This window comes from Dama dama, chromosome 19 (genome assembly GCF_033118175.1).
Source record: "Dama dama isolate Ldn47 chromosome 19, ASM3311817v1, whole genome shotgun sequence".
Taxonomy (NCBI): Eukaryota; Metazoa; Chordata; class Mammalia; order Artiodactyla; family Cervidae; genus Dama; species Dama dama.
In genome coordinates, this window is record NC_083699.1 from 91100121 (window position 1) to 91123945 (window position 23825).

Consider the following 23825-nt stretch of genomic DNA (forward strand, 5'->3'; position numbering starts at 1 on the left):
TCTCTCACTTTCCCATTTAAAAAAAAATTCCACTTATTTAGTTTTGACTGCGTTAGGTCTTTGTTGCAGCACATGGGCTTTCTCTAGTTGCAAAGAGCAGGGGCTACTCTCTAGTTCTGTTGCAAGGGCTTTTCATTGGGGTGGGTTCTCTTGTTTCAGAGCAGGGGCTCTAGGGTGTGTGGGTTTCAGTAGTTGCAGCATGTATGCCCAGTAGTTGTGGTACACAAACTTAGTTGTCCTAAGGCATATGGAATCATCCTGGACCAGGGATTGAACCCATGTCCCCTGCATTGGCAGGTGGATTCCCAACCACTGGACCGACAGGGAAGTCCACTCCCTCATTATTCTGATGTATCATCATCTGCATAAATACATGATAGATGAAAAAATATGTGGAGACAGTCTGTCACACCCACAGCTGTTTTCCTTTCCTATTTCTCATCTGTTTCAATTCATGTTGCACATTATTTTTTTGAACTAAGGATGTGGAAGGTGTGCGGGAGGATAGAGAATGTAGTAAACAGTCCCAGATCACCCTTCCATGCCCTCAAGTGATTTCCCCTTAGTGTCTGTTAGGCTGACTTAGTCCTGGAAAAATTCCTCAGCTGGTTCTTCCAGTTCCTACCTGCTCACCTACACCTATTCTAAAATGGGATCATCTATTTCATTCTTTATCTCAGCCATCGAAATTTTAAATTCCCAACTATCTAATCAAAATTTTTGTACTTGAAATATGTTATTATTCTTTGAAGTTATCAATAATATTTTTCAAATGTTATCTTCTGATTATTGCCTGGCTCTGTTTTCTCTAATATTATTTGTAGAGATGGTGCTTCTCACAGTCATTTTTCCTCAAATGTGTGATATAATGTATAGTTATCTGTTTAATTTTGTATTTCATTTATTTTTATTGAAGTATTGTTGATTTAACAATTTTGTATTTTAGAATTTTTTTTCTCTTTATTAAATTTTTTGGGATCTCAGTTCCCTGACCAGAGATCAAATGCGCGCCCCCTTTGGTGGAAGCATGGAGTCTTAAACACTGGACCGCCCATAAAGGCCTCATTTTACCTTTTTATTCACTGTAGCCATCCTCAGGGCTTCCCAGGGGGCTCAGTGGTAAAGAATTCACCTGCCAATGAAGGAGATGCAGGAGATTCAGGTTCGATCCCTGAGCAGCCCACTCCAGTATTCTTGCCTGGGAAATCCCATGGAAAGAGGAACCTGGTGGGCTTATAATCCATAAGTCACGAAGAGTTAGACACAACTTAGTCACTGAGCATGCACATAGCCATCCTCTGCCAATCTGGGGTAAAGAACAGTACTTGAGAGGTAAGAATGTGTTGGTAGCCCACCCTCCAGGTGTGGAAGACTGTTCTTATTCCTGGAACTCTGTAGCTAATCGGATCACAGTTTAGACCCCACTGAGGGGTAGAAAGGTGTTGGCTCACCTGGCCGCTCTAAACCTCTCAGGGCCCTCTTTCCATTTCTCGATCTGTTAGCTGACCTTGCACACCTTCCCCTCAACTGTTCCATCCTTTGCCTTAGCCCCCTCCTCTGCATGATTTGAGCTGAACTTTCCTTCCGTTTTCTTTCTCTGAGATGTGCTCTTTCTGTATTCTGGTTTTTTTTTTTTTTTAATTTTTTAATTAATTTAGTTATTTTTGGCTATGCTGGATCTTCACCACTGCACAGGCTTTTTCTCTAATTTCAGTGAGTGGGGCTACTCTCCAGCTGCAGTGCGCAGGCTTCTCATCTGGGTGGACTCTCTTACTCTGGAGCACAGTCTCTGGCCTGAAGGCTTCCGCAGCTGTGGTATGTGGGCTTCAGAAGTTGCAGCTCCTGGGCTCCAGAGCACAGAATCAGTTTTTGTGGTGCATGGACTTAGTTGCTTGAGGCATGTGGGACTTTCCCGGCGCAGGGATCAAAACTGTGTCTCCTGCGTTGGCAGGTGGATTCTTTACCACTGAGCCACCAGGAAAGGCCTGTATTCTGTTTTCTCAACATTTCTGGTTTGTTGATGGCAGTTTTTCTTGTTTTCCTAGGATTTTTTTTAAACTTCTTAAAGGTATCTTCTCTATCATTTCTTGAAATTTTATGTGGTAGGTATGGTATAGGTGCATGTGCTTGGTTGGCTATTTTGATCCAATTTCTATTAAATAGTGTATCTATGTGTGTGAGTGTGAGTGTGAGTGTGTGTGTGTGTGTGTGTGTGTGTGTGTGTGAGACAGAGAGAGAGAGAGATTTTGCATTATTTACTATTTCATTTCTCAGATTATTCTTTTCTTCTCCAAATGACATAAAAAAATAAAGCTAGAGTTACACTGAATCTTAGCCTTTTTCACTTGTATTATTCTTCTTTATTCTGAAAAAAAGATAAAGATCAAATAAAAATGTTCCTACCATGCCTCTTGGTATTATCCAATGTCATTCTAAATGCTCCTAATTTAGGGGAGCATTTTGCAAGGGGGCATGGGTTTGATGGTTGGGGAATGATCCCACATGCTGCATAGTGTGGCCAAATTTTTTTAAATTTTAAATTAAAAAAATAAAAATGCTCCTACTTTTCCTGAAATAGGAGGTAAACTGGTAGGAGCTGACTTCAGGATTAGGATCAGGGGATGGGTAGCAATTGGTGTGATTACAAACATTTTAGAAAACACCAGACTTTGGGGAACTAACACTAACCACATTCACAGAAATTCACTTTATAACCCCAAATACCTGGTTGGTTTTTTTTTTTTTCCTTGAGTATGGGATATACTTGCCTAGTGGTTCAGTCAGTAAAGAGTCTGCCTGCAATGTGGGAGACCCAGGTTCCATCCCTGGGTTGTGAAGATCCCCTGGAGAAGGAAATGGCTATCCACTCCAGTATTCTTGCCTGGAAAATTCCATGGACAGAGGAGCCTGGTGGGTCGGACTCGACTGAGTGACTAACTCTTTCCTTCACTTTTCTTTCGTTCAAGGGATATGTTGTAAATTTGCAGGGACTTGTTGTGATAACACAAATTTGGAGTTGGATTTGAGTTGGAATCCTAGTCCACCACTCATTCATTCTCTCTCTGTTTTTAATATTTCTGAATCTCCACCTTTGTCCTTTGTTGTTGTTCAGTTGCTAAGTCTTGTCCGACTCTTTGAGACCCCATAAACTGCAGCTTGCCAGGGTTCCCTGTCCTTCACTATTTCCCTGAGTTTGCTCAAACTCATGTCCATTGAGTCAATGATGCCATCCAACCATCTCATACTCTGTTGCCCGCTTCTCCTCCTGCCCTCAATCTTTCCCAGCATCAGGGTCTTCTCCAATGAGTCAGCTCTTTGCATTGGGTGGTCAAAGTATTGGAACTTATGTATTATTCTTATTATTATATTACTAATATTTTTATAAGCTGTCGAAGAGCCAGAAAATGATCCCTATTTCAATTGAAGTTAGTGATTTTATTTTTTTTAACCTACAGGTGGAGCATATAATTGGGCATAAATTCAGGTGATTGTAAACAAATGTTTAAAGTTGGGACTACTGTGGAAAAACAGGAACATAAGGTTATGATAACTAGAGTGTATACTTTTGAGTGTATACTTCTGGCACAACCAGAATAGTTGTGCCAAGCAAATACAACATCTTTTCTCTGTGACTTCTTCCTACCTGATGGCATTATTTCCATTGCTTTCAAACTATTACTCTTTCAATTAATAGTGGGATCTTCTTATCAAATAAATTCTCATAGTATACCTGGATATGGAAGTAATAGTGCTCTGGTTGGACTGGGATCCTTAACCCAGAGTTCTGCTTATTTATCATCTCCATGACACCCCAGGATCCTGGAAACACAATTTGGAGAACTTATTTCTCACTGGTGGATATGTAATCAGTTTAGCAAGTAACAGTTTTCTTTATCATTATTATGCATTGGTGTGCATTTCTAATTATATACTTTGTTCACTTTTATTTTTGTGAGATACTTTGGGGAAATACTTTATTTTTTCAGCAATACATTTACAAATCACATTTGGGAGTTTGTTACTTTTACAGGTGGGTTGTTTCAGATATTTTATATTGATTATGTTTAACTTCTTCTACAGACAGTGATTTTTTTGTTATTGTTTTTGCCTTCTCTAAAAATCAGGTTACACATATTTAGAGTTTACACTTCCCCAAGACCTCATCTTGGTCAATATCTCCACTAAATCAAGAACTCATAGGAGTCTTTGATTAAATTTTCCTTACCTTTATTGGAAAATATATAAAATGAATGTCATAAATTTAAAGTGTATAATTTAGTTTTGACAGTTGTACATTTCTGTGAAATTTCCACTATAATCAATAAAAGCTTGCTTTTCCATCATCCCCAAAAGATTATTACTGCCTCTTGACAGCCCATTCCTTCCTTCACTCCTGGCTCTAGGCAATTACTAGTTTGCTTTTTGTCAATTTAGGTTATTTTGAACTTCATATAAACGGAATCATTTATTTGTCTCTGGCCTCTTTAACTCAGCACAATACTTTTGAAATTTATCCATGTTGGAGCCTGTATGAGTAATTCTTCCCCTTGCCCTTTTTCTGATGAGTCTTATTCCATTGCATAGATGCACCACATTTGTTTATCCATTTACCTGTTGGTGGGCATTTGGATTCCTTCTGATTGGGCCTAGTGTGAAAAATAGGCCTTCCCAGATGGCTCAGTCGTAATGAATCCACCTGCCACCACAGGAGATGCAGGGAACTTGGGTTCGATCCCTGGGTCAGGAAGATTCCCTGGAGGAGGAAATGGCAATCCACTCCAATATTCTTGCCTGGGAAAACCCACAGACAGAGGAGCCTGGCGGGCTACAGTTCTTAGAGTCGCAAAGAGTGGGACAGGACTGAGCACGCATGCAAGAATATTGTGAAAAAAAAGCTGCCATGAACATTCATATTCAAGTCTTTGTATGATTATATTTTAGTTTCTCTTGGGTAATACCTGTGAATGGAATGGCTGGATTACATGGCAGATGTGTGTTTAACCTTTACATTGTGAGAACTTACACCTCCTCTTGTACATCTGGGCTCAGATAAGGATACTGAAGCCACTGATTTCTCCAGGTTTAACACAGGGAAAAATCCTCATCCTCCTCAGCCTTAGCCTTGCTCAGTCGTATCCGACTGTGACCCCATGGACTATAGCCCCCCAGGCTCCTCTGTCCATGGGATTCTCCAGACAAGAATACTGGAATGGATTGCCATGCCCTCCTCCAGGGGATCTCCCCAACCCAGGGATCAAACCCAGATCTGCATTGCAGTCAGATTCTTTACCACTCAGCCACGAGAGAAGCCCAGCCTTAGCCCATCTACTTCCAATTGCTATCACCTCCTTTGGGTTTCTAAAATAACTCCAACATCCTTCTTCTTCTCTCAAGCTGTACTAATATCAACGCAGGATTTCTTGAGCAGCTATTTCGTACCCAGCACTGTGCTAAACACTAAACGGTCACACAAAACTTAGAATTAAATGGGGACCCCCTCTTGTTGCCCAGACACAGTCCAAGAGACCACAACGATAGATTATGCTACAGGCAAAATACATGAGTACTCTTGTGGTTGCATTCCACTCACTTGACTCACATCCTAGAGGAAATATTCCACCTTTATTTGCTTGTGAGCTGTAGTTATTTGTTTATTTTTAAAGTAGGTGTGGCTGTTAAATGAAAAGGAAGTGCTATGTGAAATACCAGAGAGGAGAGAGAAAACTTTCTCTTTTAATATCTATATCTATATATTTTTCTCTGGACCAGAGGTCAAGAGAAATATGTAATTTGATATGTGCACTGTGCTCAGTCACTTTTCGTGGCTGACTCTTTGTCACCTCATGGACTGTAGCCCGCCAGGCTCCTCTGAACGTGGAATTTTCCTGTCAAGAATACTGGAGTGGGTTGCCACTTCCTTCTCCAATTTGATATATACATATATTTAATATATATTAAATTACATACATATATTACATAAATTTATACATATACATGAGGGTTCCAGGTGGCTCAGTGGGTATAGAATCTACCTGCAATGCTGGAGATGCAGGAGACGCAGTTTTGATCCCTGGGTGGGCAAGATCCCCTGGAGGAGGGCATGGTGCCTGTGCTCTGCTTCGTCGCTCAGTCGTGTCCAACTCTTTGCGACCCTATAGCCCAAGGGGCCCCTTGTCCATGGGGATTCTCTAGGTAAGAATACTGGAATGGGTTACCATACCCTCCGCCAGGGGATCTTCCCAACCCAGGGATCGAACCCAGGTCTCCTGCGTTGCAGGAGAATTCTTTACTATCTGAGCCACCAAGGAAGCCCGTGTGTGTGTGTGTGTGTGTGTGTGTGTGTGTGTGTGTGTGTGTGTGTGTGTGTGTGTGTGTGTGTGTGTGTGTGTGTGTGTGTGTGTGTGTGTGTGTGTGTGTGTGTGTGTGTGTGTGTGTGTGTATTTATATCTTTTCTCTTGATTAGAAGTTCGTAGCATGTGGTATCCCAATTAGCAGAGCCAGTTTCCCCTGAGAAAATGTCAGACATGCAGATGGTGGGTCCTTATCTAGATCTACTTGAATCTGAACTCTTGAGAGTGGGATCTGTGGTTCACCAATCCCTCCAGGTGATTCCTATCCACGATCAAGTTCGCGAAGCACTTGTAAGCTCGTCCAAGTGGTGGAGATGGTCATCTTTAGGCTTGCTCGCTTTGGGCAGTAGGGATAAAGTTGCTCAGTGCCCCTCCACGTCTCCCCCTCTCTCCCTCGCCTCTCCCACCACCTGCACTCCACTTCAGCTCTTGGCCTCCGGTCCTTTCCCCCGGGAGCCGCAGTCAAAACGCGGCAAGTGGATTCGGAGTCCGCCTGCCGGTTGCCGGCCGGGCATGCGTAGTGGCGCCAGGGCAGCAGCTAGGCAGGCGCGACTGGGGAGCCGCAGAGCAGACCTGCGTGTGCCGGGATCCGGAGCGGCAGCTGCGGGCTCGAGGGCAGAACGGCGGCTGCAGGTACGTGCGCGGGGCGGCGGAGGGGGTCCGAGCGAGAGAAAGTCTCGACCGATAAGCAGAAAACAGAGCTTTACTTCCTCGCCGGCGCTCGGCGCCTCCAGAGGAGTCTCTGCAGGTTTCCCTCACTGGAGAGGTGTCTCCGGCGCCCGCCGACCTCGGGGTGCGCTTGTGCCCAGTCTGGGCAGCAAGTAATGTGGACAGGTGTTAGTTACATCCTGTGTATATACTGTTTGCACAGTAAGCTGGAGAACGGCATTATGATTCTTTGCATGAAGTTAGGCATTTTGTTAACTTTTCTGTTTTCCTCTCTCTTAAACGTTGGACGGCTACTGATGAGGCTTTTTGATCCAGCCTCTTTTGCTTGTGTGCCTGGTTTATTTGCCTTTGACCTTTTGCTGCATAGGATCAATAGGACTGGAGTGAGATCTGTGGTTTCTGGTTTGGGTGCCTTTTCCGGAGCGGGGGTCTCCTGGATGCGGCATTAAAAAAAAAAAAAAAAAAAAGCCAACTTTCAGCGTATTTCAGTGCCAAAAACGTTATGCATTTCAGCTGCATTTTAAAGTAGAGACGTTCAGTGTTTGCTTCGGCAGTACATATAATACAGACTTCGTAAAGTCCAAGATGTATTTCCGCCTCACTTTTCTACATTACTGTTTTTTCAGGCATCGTTTCGTACTCTTGAAAGGGAGCTGCCTCTTAGATGAGTAACAGCCCTCACTTTCTCCCCTTTCTTTACTCAGTCACATTTTCTAACTCACACAGAAATATTTTATCCTGGGTCTGCCATATTGGACACACTCGTAAGATTTTAAGGCTGTGCCGCACACATTTCTTGGATAACCTGTGAGCCATAAATAAAATTTTGGGACTGCACACTGAACATTTTTAAGTGTTAAATTTGCAAGATGGGAGGCAGATACATAGAATTAATAAGTTTAGAAGAAAGAAATTTGTAGTTCAGGAGGAGACATCTTTATGGAAAGATAATACAGATATTGCTGTTTCCTTCAACTCCCCCCAACCCTCCCCGCTACCATGATGAATGTTTTAATGGAAGAAATAATATACAGTTGGTTTAGTTTTGGCCTGTGGAGACCTTCGAGGTCAGCCAGTTCAGCTGCTTCAGTTTACAAGTGAGAAAACCGAAACCAACCAGGTTAAATGACTTGACGTGGCCGTGGAACCTCTCCTTGGCAAAGCTGGGCCTCGGACCCAGGTTTTCTGATTTGCAGGGCTCTTTATGCCGTCCCCTGCTGATACTGTCCTCAGAGTTTAGTGAGATTATTGCACTTCCTTTTTCTCTTCTACCACCTTACCTTGTGTGTGTGTGCGCGTACACACACATGAGCACGCACGCACTTAGTCACTCAGTGGTGGCCAACTGTTTGTGACCTCATGGACGGAAGCCCGCCAGGCTTCTCTGTCCATGGGATTCTCCAGGCAAGAGTACTAGAGTGGGTTACCATGCCCTCCTCCAGGAGATCTTCCCCACTGAGAGATTGAACCCAAGTCTCTTATGTCTCCTGCATTGCAGGCGGATTCTTTACCTTCTGAGCCATTCAGGAAGCCCCCTCTTATTTTGTAGTCTGGCTTAAACTGAAAATTAGCTATTCCTGCTACTAAACTTGCTTACCTTGTAAACTCATTTCAAACAGTACCTTCTAGGGACTTCACTGGAGGTCCAGTGGTTAAGATGTCAAGCATCCAATGCAGGGAGTGCAGTTTGATCCCTGGTCAGGGAACTAAGATCTCGAATGTCGGGTGGTATAGCCAACCCCCACCCCCCGACAAAGCAAAGAGTACCCTCTCAAGCCCCCACTAACAATTGACTGATCTTGAAATTGCCATCTTTCCTTGTCTCAGAGTACCTGTTTGCCTCTTTCTCTGTTGAAGTCTTGCCTACGAAGCAAGGTGTAGCTCAGGTGAGCCTCTTCCTAGAAGGCTTCTTCTATTACTATAGCCAGAAAGTAGCTCTCCCCCTTCTGAAGCCTCTAACATTTGTTAGTGTTGTCTGTGCTAGTATCCCCCTTCATCTTTAGTATCCTGGATTGTTGAATTTTAATACATGTCCCAACTTCCTGACCAGTGTGTGTATGCTCTGGGAGCTTCAAGTCTATGATGTAGACATCCCACACAGAACTAAGCGAAAATAATGCTCTTGGTACTATTTGTGGGAGGAAGTGAGACAGGGACAGTTTGGTAAAGGGATTTAATGTGGATGTTCTGTGAAATGAAGGAGGTTACCTTAGAGCTCTAGCAAGACAGTGGACAAGTCAAACCAGTCTGGTGGGATGTTTCTCATATCTTCATCAGAGGTCATGACCTCTAAGTTCTGCGGATAGGGGTCAATCCATAATAGAGGAGAGTTGCCTAAGGCCTGGACGTAAGCATGTGATTCTAAGTGCAGAGTGAAGAATACAGATGTAAGAAATCATACAAAGGGGGAGGCATTTGGTAAAAGACTAGGTGCAGGAACATCCCTGGCGATCCAATGATTAAGACTCAGAGCTTCCACTGCAAGGGGCACAGGTGCGTTTGGTCTCTGGTCAGAGAACTAAGATCCCTCATGCCTTGCCACATGCCCCCCACCCCAAAAAAAGGCTAGATGCAGAGAAGAAAAGATATTTTGAAAATCGCTTTAGTTTCAGGTTTGGGGTGTTGGTAATGATAATTTTCTCCGTATATTATAAATAATACCCAGTTATGACATTATCTGCTTCTCTTTTTCATATAGTTGTGTGGTTGTCTCACTTCCTATTTGAGATGATAAGTTCTTTGGGGGATGTTCTTTAATTCCTCACAATGCCAGGCACGTAGATTTGCAGTATTAGATACTCAACTGTTATTGCATGAATAAACAAACAAGTGTATTTGACATGGGGAAGGTGGGCATTAAGGATCTTATAGCTGTGTTGTGCTTAGTCACTCAGCCATGTCCGACTCTTTGCAACCCCATGGACTATACAGTCCATGCAATTCTCCAGGCCCGAATACTGGAGTGGGTAGTCTATCCCTTCTCCAGGGGATCTTCTAGACCCAGAAATCGAACCGGGGTCTCCTGCATTGCAGGTGGTATTCTTCACCAGCTGAGCTACCAGAGCTATGAGGTAGCCCTTCATCCAGGCCATCATCCCCTCATGATGTAGAGGAGGAGCTGAGATATATGTAACTAAGCTAATTAGTGGTGTAGCCAGATCTTCTGCTATACTTTCGTTAACCCTGACTTTTCAAGGTTAACAATCCCGAGATTCATTTGCCATGGAGATATTCTGTGGATTTGGGGGGATCTTGGTAGCTAGTGGGAGGATATCTGTGTAACTGGAAGAGATGAGACACTAGAGGTGACTGGCTAATTCAGCGTTGAGTGCACAGAATAGGGGTATGACTGCAGATCTGGGGACCTCCACGTGATCAAGTTGAGGACTTCCTTTCATCGAGGGAAAGGATGTGGTAGCTTATCTTGTCAGGGGCAGCAGATGGGCCCCAGGTGGGCCCCAGATCCTTGGACTGAGAGTGTGTTTGAGAGGGACATTTTACATTACCAGGAGCAATGCTTCTGAGAGTGGTGTTTATGGCCCAGGAATGTGGGGCTAAGTTTGAGATAGAATTGTGATCAGACTTTCCACCTGGAAAAAAACAGACAGAAGGCAGTGCTTCCCAACCCATCTTGGATCAAGAGGTAGTTTGCTATATTTTGTTTATTTCGAACAGATGTTGCAAATAGCTGTTTTGCAAATCAAAACACAGTCTTTTCATTGAGCTTTCCATGAGCACACAGCATCAAGGGAGCTGTTGGAAGGCACTCCTCCTTTCTGTTGTCAGTCACACTATAGTTGATCACCATCTTCAACTGGCAGTGTTGTCTCTTCTGTCTCTCTCTTTTTTAAAATACTTATTTGTTTGGCTGTGCTGACCTTAGTCACGGCACACCAGATCTTTTAGTTGCAGCATATAGGATCTAGTTCCCTGACCAGTGATTGAACCCAGGTCCCCTGCATTGGGAGTTGGGAATCTTAGCCACAGGATCACCAGGGAAGGCCTGATACCTCCTCTTGTAAGAGTCAAGAAGAAAGAGCAGTTGAGCAGAGAAACAGCTTGAGAGATGGTTAATCGTGGGAAGGAAAGGCTTGGCCAAATATAGAGGAATTACTTTTTTTTTTAAAAACCATGACATTAGTCAAAATTGATTGGTCAGCCAAACACAAAATCAGGCAGTACATTGAAGTTAATGTCTCATACACTTAAACAATACCCAGATAGTAAATTCTAGAGTAATATATCATAGCCCTGTGTAAAATGACTACATTATGTAACTTTTTAAAAATAATGATAATATTCATAGCTTGTATTTTAGGATGTTTTCTATAGACCAGACACTGTACTGAACACTTTACCAGAAATATATCACTGAATCTCTACAAACCATTCTGAGAGATTGGTGCAGTTATTCCCGTTTTATAGCCTAGAAGACTGAGACTTGTGTAGAAATCACATTTCTGATGTCACGTCATTAACAAGTGGCTGAGCTGAGCTTGGATCCCAGGCCCCCGTGACTTCAGGCACAGAGAGCTAAAGTAAAATGCAAAACTTTATCCGTGGTAACCCTAACAGATGCTTAGAATGGCTACAGATTTTAGCTGGTGGCACTCCCAACGATCTATGAGCCAGAATTTCATAAGAGAAACAAAACAACAGAGATACATCTTTCTGGGTTTTGTTTTTAAAATTATCCCACTCAGTCTTTATCTTCTTTTTACCCTCAAAGCCTTTCTGGAGGCAGCAGAGATGGCATCTCCTCCTCTGAGTGCACATAAAGCTCATTTGAGGTGATGGATGTGAGTTGGTGGTGATCCAGGAAATGCCTCTGGGGTATGGAAGTGAGACACTCACCTTGTGTATGAGCCTAAGGACTCTAGGGTGAACAGTTCGCAAGGACTTTTTCACCTGGGATCCATGGTGGGAGTTCCTAGAAGATCTTTAGGTCCTGCCCCTTACCCTGGTCTCAGATCTTTGAACTGTGGTTAAAATCCTCAGGCTGAATGCGTACCTGGACACCTCCTCCAGGATCCTTCAGTCCAGAGAATTCTGAAGTCAGTGTTGCAGGTGGAGGTGGGTGTCGATACCTCAGGGAATGCTGCAGGTCAGGGGCCTGAGTCATCTAATCATTTAGGTGATTTAGAAGCAAGACTGGCTGGCCCCACACTTGACCAGCTGACGTGGCTGTAAGAGAATGTCCCGTCCCTCCTTCCTTAATGGACCTCATTACTCTCTCCTGGGAGCCTCAGCCTGGAACCCAGTGAGCACATTTCTCTCCTCCCTGTGCTGCCTGAGCCCCTCTGTTTCTGGCCTCTGCCTCCGCTGAGCTCATCCTGTGCATCCTCAGGGTCAGTCTCTGGACATGAAAGAGAAGGCCGCCTGCCTCAGGCCCTTACTCAATACGTTTCAATATCCAACAATCTCAGTCCACCTTTTGATGAAAATCAGGGAGAAAGAGGCCTTTGTGCTGTCTGTTGGTTTATTGGTTATAAAATGATTATGCAGTTTTAATTGCTGGAAATTTTGCTGACTTAAAACCACATGAGAGACTGTGTCAACTTTGATCATCTTATTTCTTTCCAGTACTACAGTGTCTGAAAGTGCCTACTTGCCATTTTTTCGGTGAGAAATATAGAGGGTGTCTTCTGTGAAGGCAGGTTGCTTTTTGGTAATACTGTGGATGCAGAAAGGGTGAGAGAGGGCTAATTAGGAGAGTTTTTCTCTTATGTAAAACATGCGTTTCATCAAAGTATCGATGTTCTTTTGTAGGAGAGTTAAAGATAATCTGTTCATAAATTCCAGTTGTGAAGGAGACTTTAGACTTTACAACAAACTAAATTTTTACAATTGACTCTTTTGAGCAATTCAGAGCTATAAAACTAGAATATCTGGGTTATAACTCACTGCACAGAGACATGTCTGCTTCAGAAATTCCAAAGATAACAGGAGAAACTGACTTTTCCCGATAGTAAGATAGATGGCTATCTACCTTAGTAAGGTAGAAGAGGGTTTTGCCTTGGTGTGGGGTGGGATGGGATGGCTTTCACTATAAAAAACAAAAGGTTTTGGGGGGAATGGTTGACAGGAGAAACTCAGTATTAGAGGAAACCAGAATTGTTATTGAGAAACTCAAATTGTTTAAAGAACCAGTCCCAGGAAATAACATTTAAGAGAAAAATAATGAAAGTCCCTTCGATTTGTTGGAGAAGTAAGAAACAGGAGATGTTAGCAGTGCTGAAAAAATAGAACTTCTATTGAATTTGAGATTAAAACATCGGTAAATGTGTGTAGAAGAATGTTGTTTAATTACAGACCTTCCCCACTCGCCCACCCCTGACAATGAATTCCCACTCTGGGGCCCTCTGCATTCCATAAATAAAAGAGTAGACTTATCTTCATGGATCACAGTTGAAAAGTCTCAAATGATGCATGACAATCTGTGACCTAAAACTGATGTTGATCAAACAGATTTGAATGCCTTAGACAGAAAGTACTGGCTGTATTCACACTTTATTCCCATAGCTAGTGCTCAGAATCCAGATTAAATTGTTGAAATGAAAAAAAAAACAAAAAACAAAAAACCAACAGGTTCAGAGCCTACTCATTTACAGTGAATGATCAAAGGCACATTGTTTCATTTCACTTTGTCATCTTAAATGCCACCATTTATGGCTCTATTGGTTTCTTTTTCTTTTTTGTCCTTGATGATATATATTTTGTACTGTTTATAGATAAAAATCAATGCAAACTAGAATTCTGAGGTTTGATAAATGTGACTCTGCTTAGGGTTTTAATGCTATTCATCAATAATTTGGTGGAAAAACAGTATCAAATAAGTACATAATTGAACGTTTATGTCTATAGCAAGTTAGTATTTATAACCATTGGGAACAAATCAAAAGTTCTCAAGACTCTGAAATTCTTTCACCTGAAAGCTCTCTCAGCATTCTATCCTGGTAAAATCTCCCTTTTCTCTTAGTCTTAGGGTCACTGGGGCACTGTTTTGGTTCAAGAGTATTGTCAAGAGTGGCCCAGTTCTTGCAGAGTTGAAGTGTTACTGGGTCAATGAGATGCCAGCCATGAAACACAGCTCACAGAAACCCAGTGATGTTTTTTAGCAAAAGTTTTCATGCCAAGTGAATTAATTTTGGAAAAACAACTGTAGCAGCAATTGACTTGATCATTTTTTCTATCAAGTTAAACCCCAGATCACCATCAGTGGAAAAAAGGTAATCTGAGAAGCTCTGAATGTTTAGTGGTCAATCAGAATGAGCTCCTTAAGGTAATTTAAAGTTTAGATAGCTGAAATCAGTTGGCCTATGATCAGGGCCATGCATGAGAAGTCAAAGTCTGTGATTCTGTTTCTGACCCCTTGAGAAGAGAGGCCTTCTCTTCAGCTGCAGGTTTGATGATTAATCAAGATAGTAAATGTGAAAGCAATTAGTAAACTGTAAGGTAAGGAGGTAAGGTATTTATTGATATAATAGTTTTCCATCTTTGCTGCCTTTCGTTGTTAAGTGACCAAGACTTTGAGAATGAATGACTTGCCTGTTTGAGTCTACCTGGCTTGAAAAAATGGTAGAGATGGAATGCACATCTGTGTCTTTTAATTTTGACATTTGACAAAATGTCAGGGCTCAGGGTTGGGACCACAGTGATGGCCAAGACAGATACAGGATCCCTGTCCACATGGAGCATCAGTCTATCCCAAATACAGTGCTCTTTCAGTCAATCCATATTTTCTTCTTTAACTGACAAGAAGGAATACTTTTTCTATGAATTAATATTTGGCTTTTGTAAGATGTTAAATGTGTTTATGGCTAAGCCTTGACTATGGAGCCCTTTAAGTGGTTTAAGTGGTTCCCAAAGGTGCCTTCAATAGCTGCCCACTAAACTTCAGGTCTCACTGGATGGGCCTTTCATTCATCTCCATTGTGGAGAGAGGAGTCGGATGCCTCTTAGCATCCTTCTCATGGTCAATCAGAGGCTTGTTGCAGAAGAATACTTTTCTCTCCTACTCTGCAGAATCAAAGGAATTGGATGGCCTAAAGGGCTGGGGACAGCACAGTGAGTGAAGCATAGTCCTTGTACTCACAGGTTCTCAGTCAATTGAGGGAGGCAGATACAGGACCAGGCTGTGACAGGAGTGAGCACCAGGAGGAAGGGCAGAATGAAGCTTTGAGGGAGCTTGAATGTGGAGAGCAGATCATTCTGTTAAATTTCTTGAGGAAAGTGTTAAGATTTTTGAGCTGATCCTTGAAAGGAAAGCACAAGTTCAATCTACAGGGACTAGTAGAGGAAAAGGCATTCCTTGGAGAAGGGACAGCATGAGCAAAAGCATGGAAACAGGGTGGAGCTGATCTGTTTAGGAAAATTCAGGTCCTTTAATGTGTTCTAAAATGTGAGCAGGATAAGAATCAGCTGGAGAGCTTGTAAATGAAGGAGTTGCTGAATCCCAACTGCAGGTTCTCATTCTTTAGGTCTGAGGTGGGGTTGGAGAATTTCATTTCAACAAATTCCAAGGTGATGCTGAGGCTGATGATCTGGGAATTTTGAGAGCCACCAGACTAGAGTGTAGTGTAGGTGAGATAAGAGAGCTAGAAGCATAGAAACAGATGGTTTTCTTTTGTAACTGTACTATCTATACTATGTTCATAGAATTGATGTTTCAAGGTATTTTTTTGGTTTTGTTTTCTTTTTAAGTTAGCCTCATTTCCAGTGTTCTTGTCTGGAGAATCCCACGGACAGAGGAGCCTGGCAGGCTACAGTCCATAGCATCACAAAGAATAAGACATGACTGAAGTGACTTAGCACACACGCACCAGTGGTTGCTGCCTGTGCCCCTTGCCATCTGGAAGTTCCATACCTGCTCCACCCCACCCCAACCCCCCAGCTCTCCCTCAAAATCAGACCTTTTCTTTCTTTCTTTTTTTAAATATCATTTTATATTTTTTAGTTTGTTTTGACTGTGCTGGGTCTTGGTTGCTGTGCATGGGCTTTCTCCAGTTGCGGTGAGCAGGGGCTACTCTTCATTGACATATGCAAGCTTCTCATTGTGGTGGCTTCTCTTGTTACGGAGCACAGGCTCCAGGTGCATGGGCCTCCATACTTGTAGCACGTGGGCTTAGTAGTTGTGGCATAGGGGCTCAGTTGCTCCATGAGAAACCAGCTCTTTTCTTGCATTCCATGTTTTAAAGTAACTGCTGTTCAGCCAGAATGACATTCCACCCGTGATGTGCTAAACAGCTGACATCAGCCAGAAGATGTTAGGAGCTGACCCACACTAAGAGTGAATGACGAATATACCCAAGGAGTATATGTTGGTATTTTATTTTGTTAATCTGGATATAATGTTAAACTTCGTCCAGTAAGTAATTTTGGAATAGCTTGCAAGATCTGAGCTCAGAGGTAGGATGTCCACAATTGAAGAAAGTTCCTTTTTTGCTCTCAGAAAATGTGCAGTCCTATAGTAAGGTTAAGCTAGTTGAATTCCTGGCTCCAGTACAGGGCAGCTTGTGCTAAGTGCTATAAGAATGTAAGAAACCACAATGACAGGTCTGAGAAGGGGAAAGGTTCACTTTCCATTGGGACAGTTAGGGAAAGCAGAGCAGGGTTGAGGATAATGTTTTATCCATCTTTGTGAGCCAGCTGATCATTTGTCTATGTAAAGAAAATAGTGGAGGAGGGGCATATGAAGTAGACAGTGAAGGATGGGCAGGTGCTCATAGATAGAGTGGGCCCTGGGGGAATTACTGGAGAGACGTGCCAGACAGAGGGACAACTGAACCTCAGAACAGAAGTGAAGCAGGAAGTGCAGGTTCAGCCAGTGCTGGGGTCTCTGATTCATTCTGGCAAGTACAGGGAGGTAAGACTGGAAAGGCATTTAGGGAAGATTGTAGAACCTTTTGAGTATGATGCTGCAGAATTTGGACTTTTTATTCTATAGACAGTGTGAGTCATAGGCTTGCTTATCTATCGACTTACTTTTACTTCTACTTCCCTCTTAACCCCCAACACCTCAGAGGAGGAGGAACCCCATTTTTCGCTCAGCATTGATCTGTGGTTCATACTCTTGTGGAAAAACACCCCAAAATGCTTTTCCCTGGCTCTGATTTTAACTCTTTGGGGGGGGGGGTGCACCCCATGCCTTGAAGCTTCTGGGATCTTAGTTTCTCAACCAGAGATCGAACCCATGCCCTTGGCAGTGAAAACACATAGTCTTAACTACTGAACCACCAGGGAATCCCCTGACTTTAATATGTGTATTTCAGTCATCTTACAGACTTGCAAAAATGAATCCATCATGTTAAAGGTTTCTGTGGCTTTCAAAATATGTAAAATATGAAAGGACAACCAATTTCCATTTCTGAGTGACAATTTATAAAAATAAGATAAAAATAATTGAATCATCAGGTTAAAGTGATTATAGTACTTGTTCAGTGTTGTTCTGGGAAGACAAGGGAATTCAAAAGTGAAGGCTGAAACTGAGGGAGAATCTCCAAGTCATTCAGCCTATCTGAACCTTGGTTTTTGTCATGAAGTTACTGTTGTTTGTATTTTGTTGTTCTTTTTGTTGTGGATGAAATAAGGTACAATAGGAATGAAAGGATATACATTTTATTTTATTTTTAATTTAAAAAAATTTTATTATTGGAGTATAATTGCTTTTGGGGTTCCCAGGTGGCTCAGTGATAAAGAATTCGCCTGCCAATGCAGGAGACATGAGTTCGATCCCTGGGTGGGGAAGATAGTCTGGAGTAGGGAATGGCAACCCACTTCATTATTCTTGCCTGGGAAATCCCCTGGACAGAGGAGCCTGGCAGGCTATTGTCCATGGGGTCGCAAAAGAGTAAAACCCAACTTAGTGACTAAACAGCAACAAGAACAATAATTGCTCTATAATTTTGTTAGTTTCTGCTACACAACCAAGGGATTCAGCTATATGCATACACATATACATATATCTCCTTCCTTTTGAACCTCTTTCTCACCCCGCCTCCATCCCGCCCCTCTAGGTCATCCTAGAGCACCAAATTGAGCTCCCTGTAGTATACAGCGGCTTCCCACTAGCTATTTCTTTTACACATGGTGGTGTATATATGTCAGTGCTATTCTTTCAATTTGGCCTACCCTCCATGTCTCCAGCTGTGTCCACATGTCCTTTCTCTACATCTGTGTCCTCTATTTCTGCCCCCTGCAAAACAGATTCATCTGTACCAGTTTTCTAGATTTTGTATATATATGTTAACATATGATACTTGTTTTTCTCTTTCTGACTTCACTTTGTGATATACATTTTAGATCAGAATCTTCTCTAGTATGAAGATTTACTTTTTCTTGTGGCCACATGTGTGCCCACACCTGGCCATGTAGAGTGTCTGTTTCTTGAGGGCAGGATTATGTCTATTTCAGTTTGTATCCTCATTGCCTGAATGCCCACGACTATACAAGGAGGCACTTGATAAATTGTTGAATGAATGGAACGTGAAAATGAATGAATGAATGGATGAAAATCTGTACCCACCTCCACACATATACTTAATGTTTTCTAGCTTCTACTTGCTTGTAGAGACTTAAGATCCATGGTGCCTTATTTTCAGACTGCTAATCCCAGGCCTGTGTTTTACTGACAGTAAATCATGACACTCCAGCCTTATGCAAGAGACAGCTACATAGCTTGAATTCAAAGTATAAGGATCTTTGTGGATCCATAAGTGTTCTAAACTAATTCCAGAAATGAATTAAATAGTATTATTTAATAATGTTTTACATGTCGATAATGCTTATATGGAAAATTGATTCACCTCCAAAAGAAACTGACAAATATAAATTGAGGTTGTATTCTTCTTGAAGTGTTTCTTATTGTTTAAAAGAAATCAGATTAGAGGTGAGTAGGACAGTAACTTATGAAGATGCTCAAAGAAATGTGTATTAATACTCTAATCTGCTAGAGACTTGAGTACCTGTTTTACCTACAGTTAAATGAAACAAGAACCAAAACTTTATTATACCTTAGGTTTTACAATTTCTCTAATGTTGACAGAAATTCAATTCTTGATTCATGAAGTTCCATGTGATTTATATGGGAGAAAAGTTCATCTCTTTCATTCTGAACAAAGTAGTTTGGTTTTCAAAATTATTGTATTACCTGTTAATATACACCTGGAATGTGGAGGATAAAGAAGATGAACCTTTCTAAATTTTCACTGAGTTATGATCTACCTATGTGATATGTCTTGTGCTGTGGGAGACTAAGCTAATTTGCATATTTATGAGTGAGTTTTACATTTCTCATAGAACTAGGACAACAAATGATAGAAGAACTGAAAAAGTTATAATTTTCTAGTAATTAGAGGAAATGACTCCATTCTGAGGTAGTAGGCTAAAAAAGGACACAGTGATACCCACCCTTTTGGTAAGCTAGCCAGTCACTCACTCAGTTGTGTCCGACTCTTTGCAACCGCATGGTCTGTAGCCCGCCAGGCTTCTCTGTCCATGGGATTTCCCAGGCAGGAATACTGGAGTGGGTTGCCATTTCCTCCTCTAAGGGATCTTCCTGACCCAGGGATTGAACCTGTGTCTCCTGCATTGGCAGGAGGATTCTTTACCACTGGGCCACATGGGAAGCCCTTTTGTAAGCTAATTATAATATCAACAGGAATTTTCTTTTGCATCCTCTTTTACATCTCAGGCACACTTTAGGGAGGCCTTATGTTTATGTATCAGTAGTGTGCTCATTTAATCTGAGAAGCCTCATTCAGGCCTTCTGTGTGCAGAGGTTCTTTTCACTATGTTCTGCCCTTAGTCATTATACTAAGGGTATTACAAAATTAAACAGAAGGCTTCCCAGGGAAATTAAAGGTTTCATATCAGCCAGACATTGTCAGAGCTTCCCTTGTAGCTCAGTTGGTAAAGAATCTGCCTGCAGTGCAGGAGACAGAGGTTCATTTCCTGGGCCAGGAAGATTCCCTGGAGAAGAAAATGTCAACCCATTCCAGTATTCTTGCTTGGAGAATCCCATGGACAGAAGACCCTGGCAGGCTACAGCGCATGGGGTCACAAGAGTCATACACAACTTAGCGACTAAACCACCACTATCAGACATTGTCAAAATATTCGCCTTGAATAGGATTGAATGTGTTCCATCAGTGTTCTTGGTGCACATGATGTGTTTTTTTTAAGCTAATAGCTTTCTTTATTTATCAAGGTATAATTCACACACCATACAGTCCATTCATTTAAAGTATAAGGGTGTTTTAGGGTATTTTCATCACCCTATATCCATTAGCATGCACTCCTCATTTCCCCATTTTTCTAAAAATATAGTGGACAATACTTTATTTGGAAATGTGCCTTCCTATAATTAAAATCCTGTTAGTCATGCTCTACCTCTCCCCAGGCAATGACACATGTTTCTGTCTCTATAGTCTGCATATGCTTGACATTTCATATAAAGGGAATCATACAGTGTGTGGCCTTTTGTGTCTGCTTATTTCACTTAGCATAATGTTTTCAAGGTTTATTCATGTTGTAGCACCAATACTTCACTTTTTATGGCTGAATAATAGTCCATTGTGTTGATCTACCACATTTTATTCATTCATTCATCAGCTGATGAACATTGAGTTGTTTTCACTTTTTGGCTACTATGGATAAGGCTGCTATGAACATTTGTGAACAAGTTTCAATGGGACATGTGTTTTCATTTCTCTTGGGTATATACCTTGAAGTGGAATTGCTGGTTCATTTGATGACACAACGTTAAACACTTAGAGGAACTGCCAGACTGTTTTCCAAGGTAACTGCACCATTTTATATTCCTACCATCAATGTATGAAGGTTCTAGTTTCTCCACATCCTCACCAGCACTTGTTATTTTGTCATTTTGATTATAACCATCTGGCTGTGAAGTGGTGTCTTATTGTGTCATTTACAGTTCTAGATTGATAGAGAAAATGCACAGAGATTTTCCATGTCCCTCACACTGATACGCAGTTTATGCTGTCATTAACATTTTACATTAGTGTGGTACATTTATTATAATTAATGAAACTGATTTTGCTATATTATTGTTATTTATAGTCTATGGTTTATTCACATTTCCTTAGTTTTTGCCTAAAGTCCTTTTTCTATTCCTTTTTCTAATCCTGATAGATTCCTGATGAACTCACATTATATTTAGTTGACATTTAGCTCCTTAGGCTCCTCTTGGTTGTGACAATTTTTCAGACTTTTTCCTTGTTTTTGATGACCACAAGTGTTTTTTATCTTTAAAAAAATTTTTTAATTGGATGTTAATTGCATTACAATATTGTATTGGTTTCTGCCATATATCAACGTGAATCAACCATAGGTATATGTATGTCCCCTCTCTCTCAAACCTCCCTCACATCGATGGTACTGATGAACCTATCTTCAGGGCGGCGATGGAGATGCAGAGATAGAGAACAGATTTGTGGGCACATGAGGGGAAGGAGAGGGTGGGAAGAATTGAGAGAGTAACATTGAAACGTATATATTACCATATGTAAAATTGTATAGCCAGTGCAAATTTGCTATATGATGCAGGGAGCTCAAGTCAACAATGCTCTATGACAATAATGAGTGTTTTGAGGAGCTGTTTCCCAGGTGGGAGAATCCACCTGCCAATGTAGGAGATGTGGGGTTGGTCCCTGGGTCAGGAAGATCCCCTGGAGAAGGAAATAGCAACTCACTCCAGTATCTTTGCCTGGAAAATCCCATGGACAGAGGAGCCTGGTAGGATGCAGTCCATGGGGTTGTGAAGAGTTGGCTATGCCTTAGCAACTGAGCATGTGTGCACACACACATACGCGCACACACACACAGAGTTAGGTACATTGTTAGATGCCCCTCAGTTGGAATTTGTCTGATTTTTCTTTTTTATGATTAGGCTACATTGACATTAATTTTTAGTATTAAAAAATAACTGAGAGCAATTTACTTGGAGCATAAAAATACATAATCAGAACTGAAAATCAGCAGAAGTATGGGTAATAGGAAATTCTTAGAAATTTTAAAAGTTCATTTACCCCTGGAAAATGGGCAGAAATTTAATTCCAAGATATATTTTCCTACCAAGGACTTGATCATATTGTGAAAGGACCAAATTAAGTAATAGACCAAATTAAGTAATAGAATTTATTTTCATAGACAGCATCTACTCTAAGGATAAAGCCAAAGGTATATTTTTTGCTGCTTTAAATGTACCTGAGAAAGTTGTTTCACTTGTAATAAAACATAAAGGAAATATAAATTTTAATTGGCTTTAAGGAGAATGCCATGGTACTGGGGAATTTTCTGTGGTCCAGTGGTTAAGACTCCATGCTTCCACTACAGGGGGCACAGATTTGATCCCTGGTCAGTGAACTAAGATCCCACATGGTAAAGGGTCAAAAAAAATTTTTTTTTTTAAAACAATTCCACAGTTCTGAGGCATTAAAAAAAAAAAACAATCCCACAGTTCTGAGGCAGCAGCAGTCCAACATGCAGTCAATATTTCCATCTATATTCGTTCTGTTGATCCTTACAGATTCCTCGTGGTGTGGGGCAGGGAACTGAGGCTCTAACGGGCTCTGTCTTTGTCTTTTGGCCTGACTCACACAACTGTGAGTTGTTGAGCTGAGATTTGAACCCAGGGCTATGGAAGTTTATACCCTACTGTTTGCCAGGCCAGGCTCCAGATTTTCCAGTGGTTTTAAATCAGGCATGTATCTTATCTTAGTGGATATTTTTACTGCCAGCTGGAGGAGATAGCATCTCTCTGAGTTCAAAGCCCCACCAACATCAGTGTGTCCAATGAACAGCTTACTTGTTGACTGCTAACAAAAGAGAACTGGGCTAGCTCTGCTCAGAGCTCTCTACCATCTTGTCCATGGAGTGTAACCCCACTGCTACATGTGTCTCCTGAAAATGAAGAGTCATAAAGTAGGACATGAACCATGTGGGAGAACAGCATATTCAGCTAAGGTTTGTCAGTGGTTAGTTACATTGTTAAGTGAACATCACTCAAGGTACATTGCTTGGTGTGTGTCTCGGTAAGATCTTAAGTTTTCTTAATAAGTAAGTTTTATTAATAAAGATGATGTAGTTGTAAATACTGATTTTTGAAATAGGAGTAGGTATGGCAATAATCTGTGAATTGAAATGAAAAATCTGCTTGAAGTGAAATAAGAAAGTTGCACACATACCTGTCTGAGGAAGGTTTGGAAATTTTCCCTATTTAATCCTTGTAAATGGCTCAGGTTGGTTGATCACAGATTACAGGGCTTCTTTCTGCTCAGCTTTTCTGTATACGTCAAGATGGAGTCAGTCAGTTCAGTTGCTCAGTCATGTCCAACTCTTTGTGACCCCATGAACTGCAGCACGCCAGGCCTCCCTGTCCATCACCAACTCCCGGAGTTTACTCAACCTCATGTCCATCGAGTTGGTGATGCCATCCAGCCATCTCATCCTCTGTTGTCCCCTTCTCCTCCTTCCCCCAATCTCTCCCAATAACAGGGTCTTTTCCAGTGAGTCAACTCTTCACATCAGGTGGCCAAAGTATTGGAGTTTCAGCTTCAGCATGAGTCCTTCCAATGAACATGCAGGACTGATCTCTTTTAGGAAGGACTGGTTGGATCTCCTTGCAGTCCAAGAGACTCTCTAGAGTCTTCTTTCTTCACAGTCCAACTCTCACATCCATACATGACTACTGGAAAAACCATAGCCTTGGCTAGACGGACCTTTGTTGGCAAAGTAATGTCTCTGCTTTTTAATATGCTATCTAGGTTGGTCATAACTTTCCTT

The 23825-nt window shown here is 41.7% G+C and overlaps 1 protein-coding gene across 1 annotated transcript in view; it reads left to right on the forward strand.

Moving 5' to 3' along the window:
* The first annotated feature begins 6843 nt into the window (after positions 1–6843).
* The window catches only part of PLS1 (plastin 1), a 116557-nt gene continuing 99575 nt past the window's right edge, over positions 6844–23825 (forward strand). The window contains exon 1 of the mRNA XM_061167793.1: positions 6844–6983. The gene's annotated coding sequence lies outside the window, so the exon portion shown is untranslated. The remainder of the gene's footprint in view (positions 6984–23825) is intronic.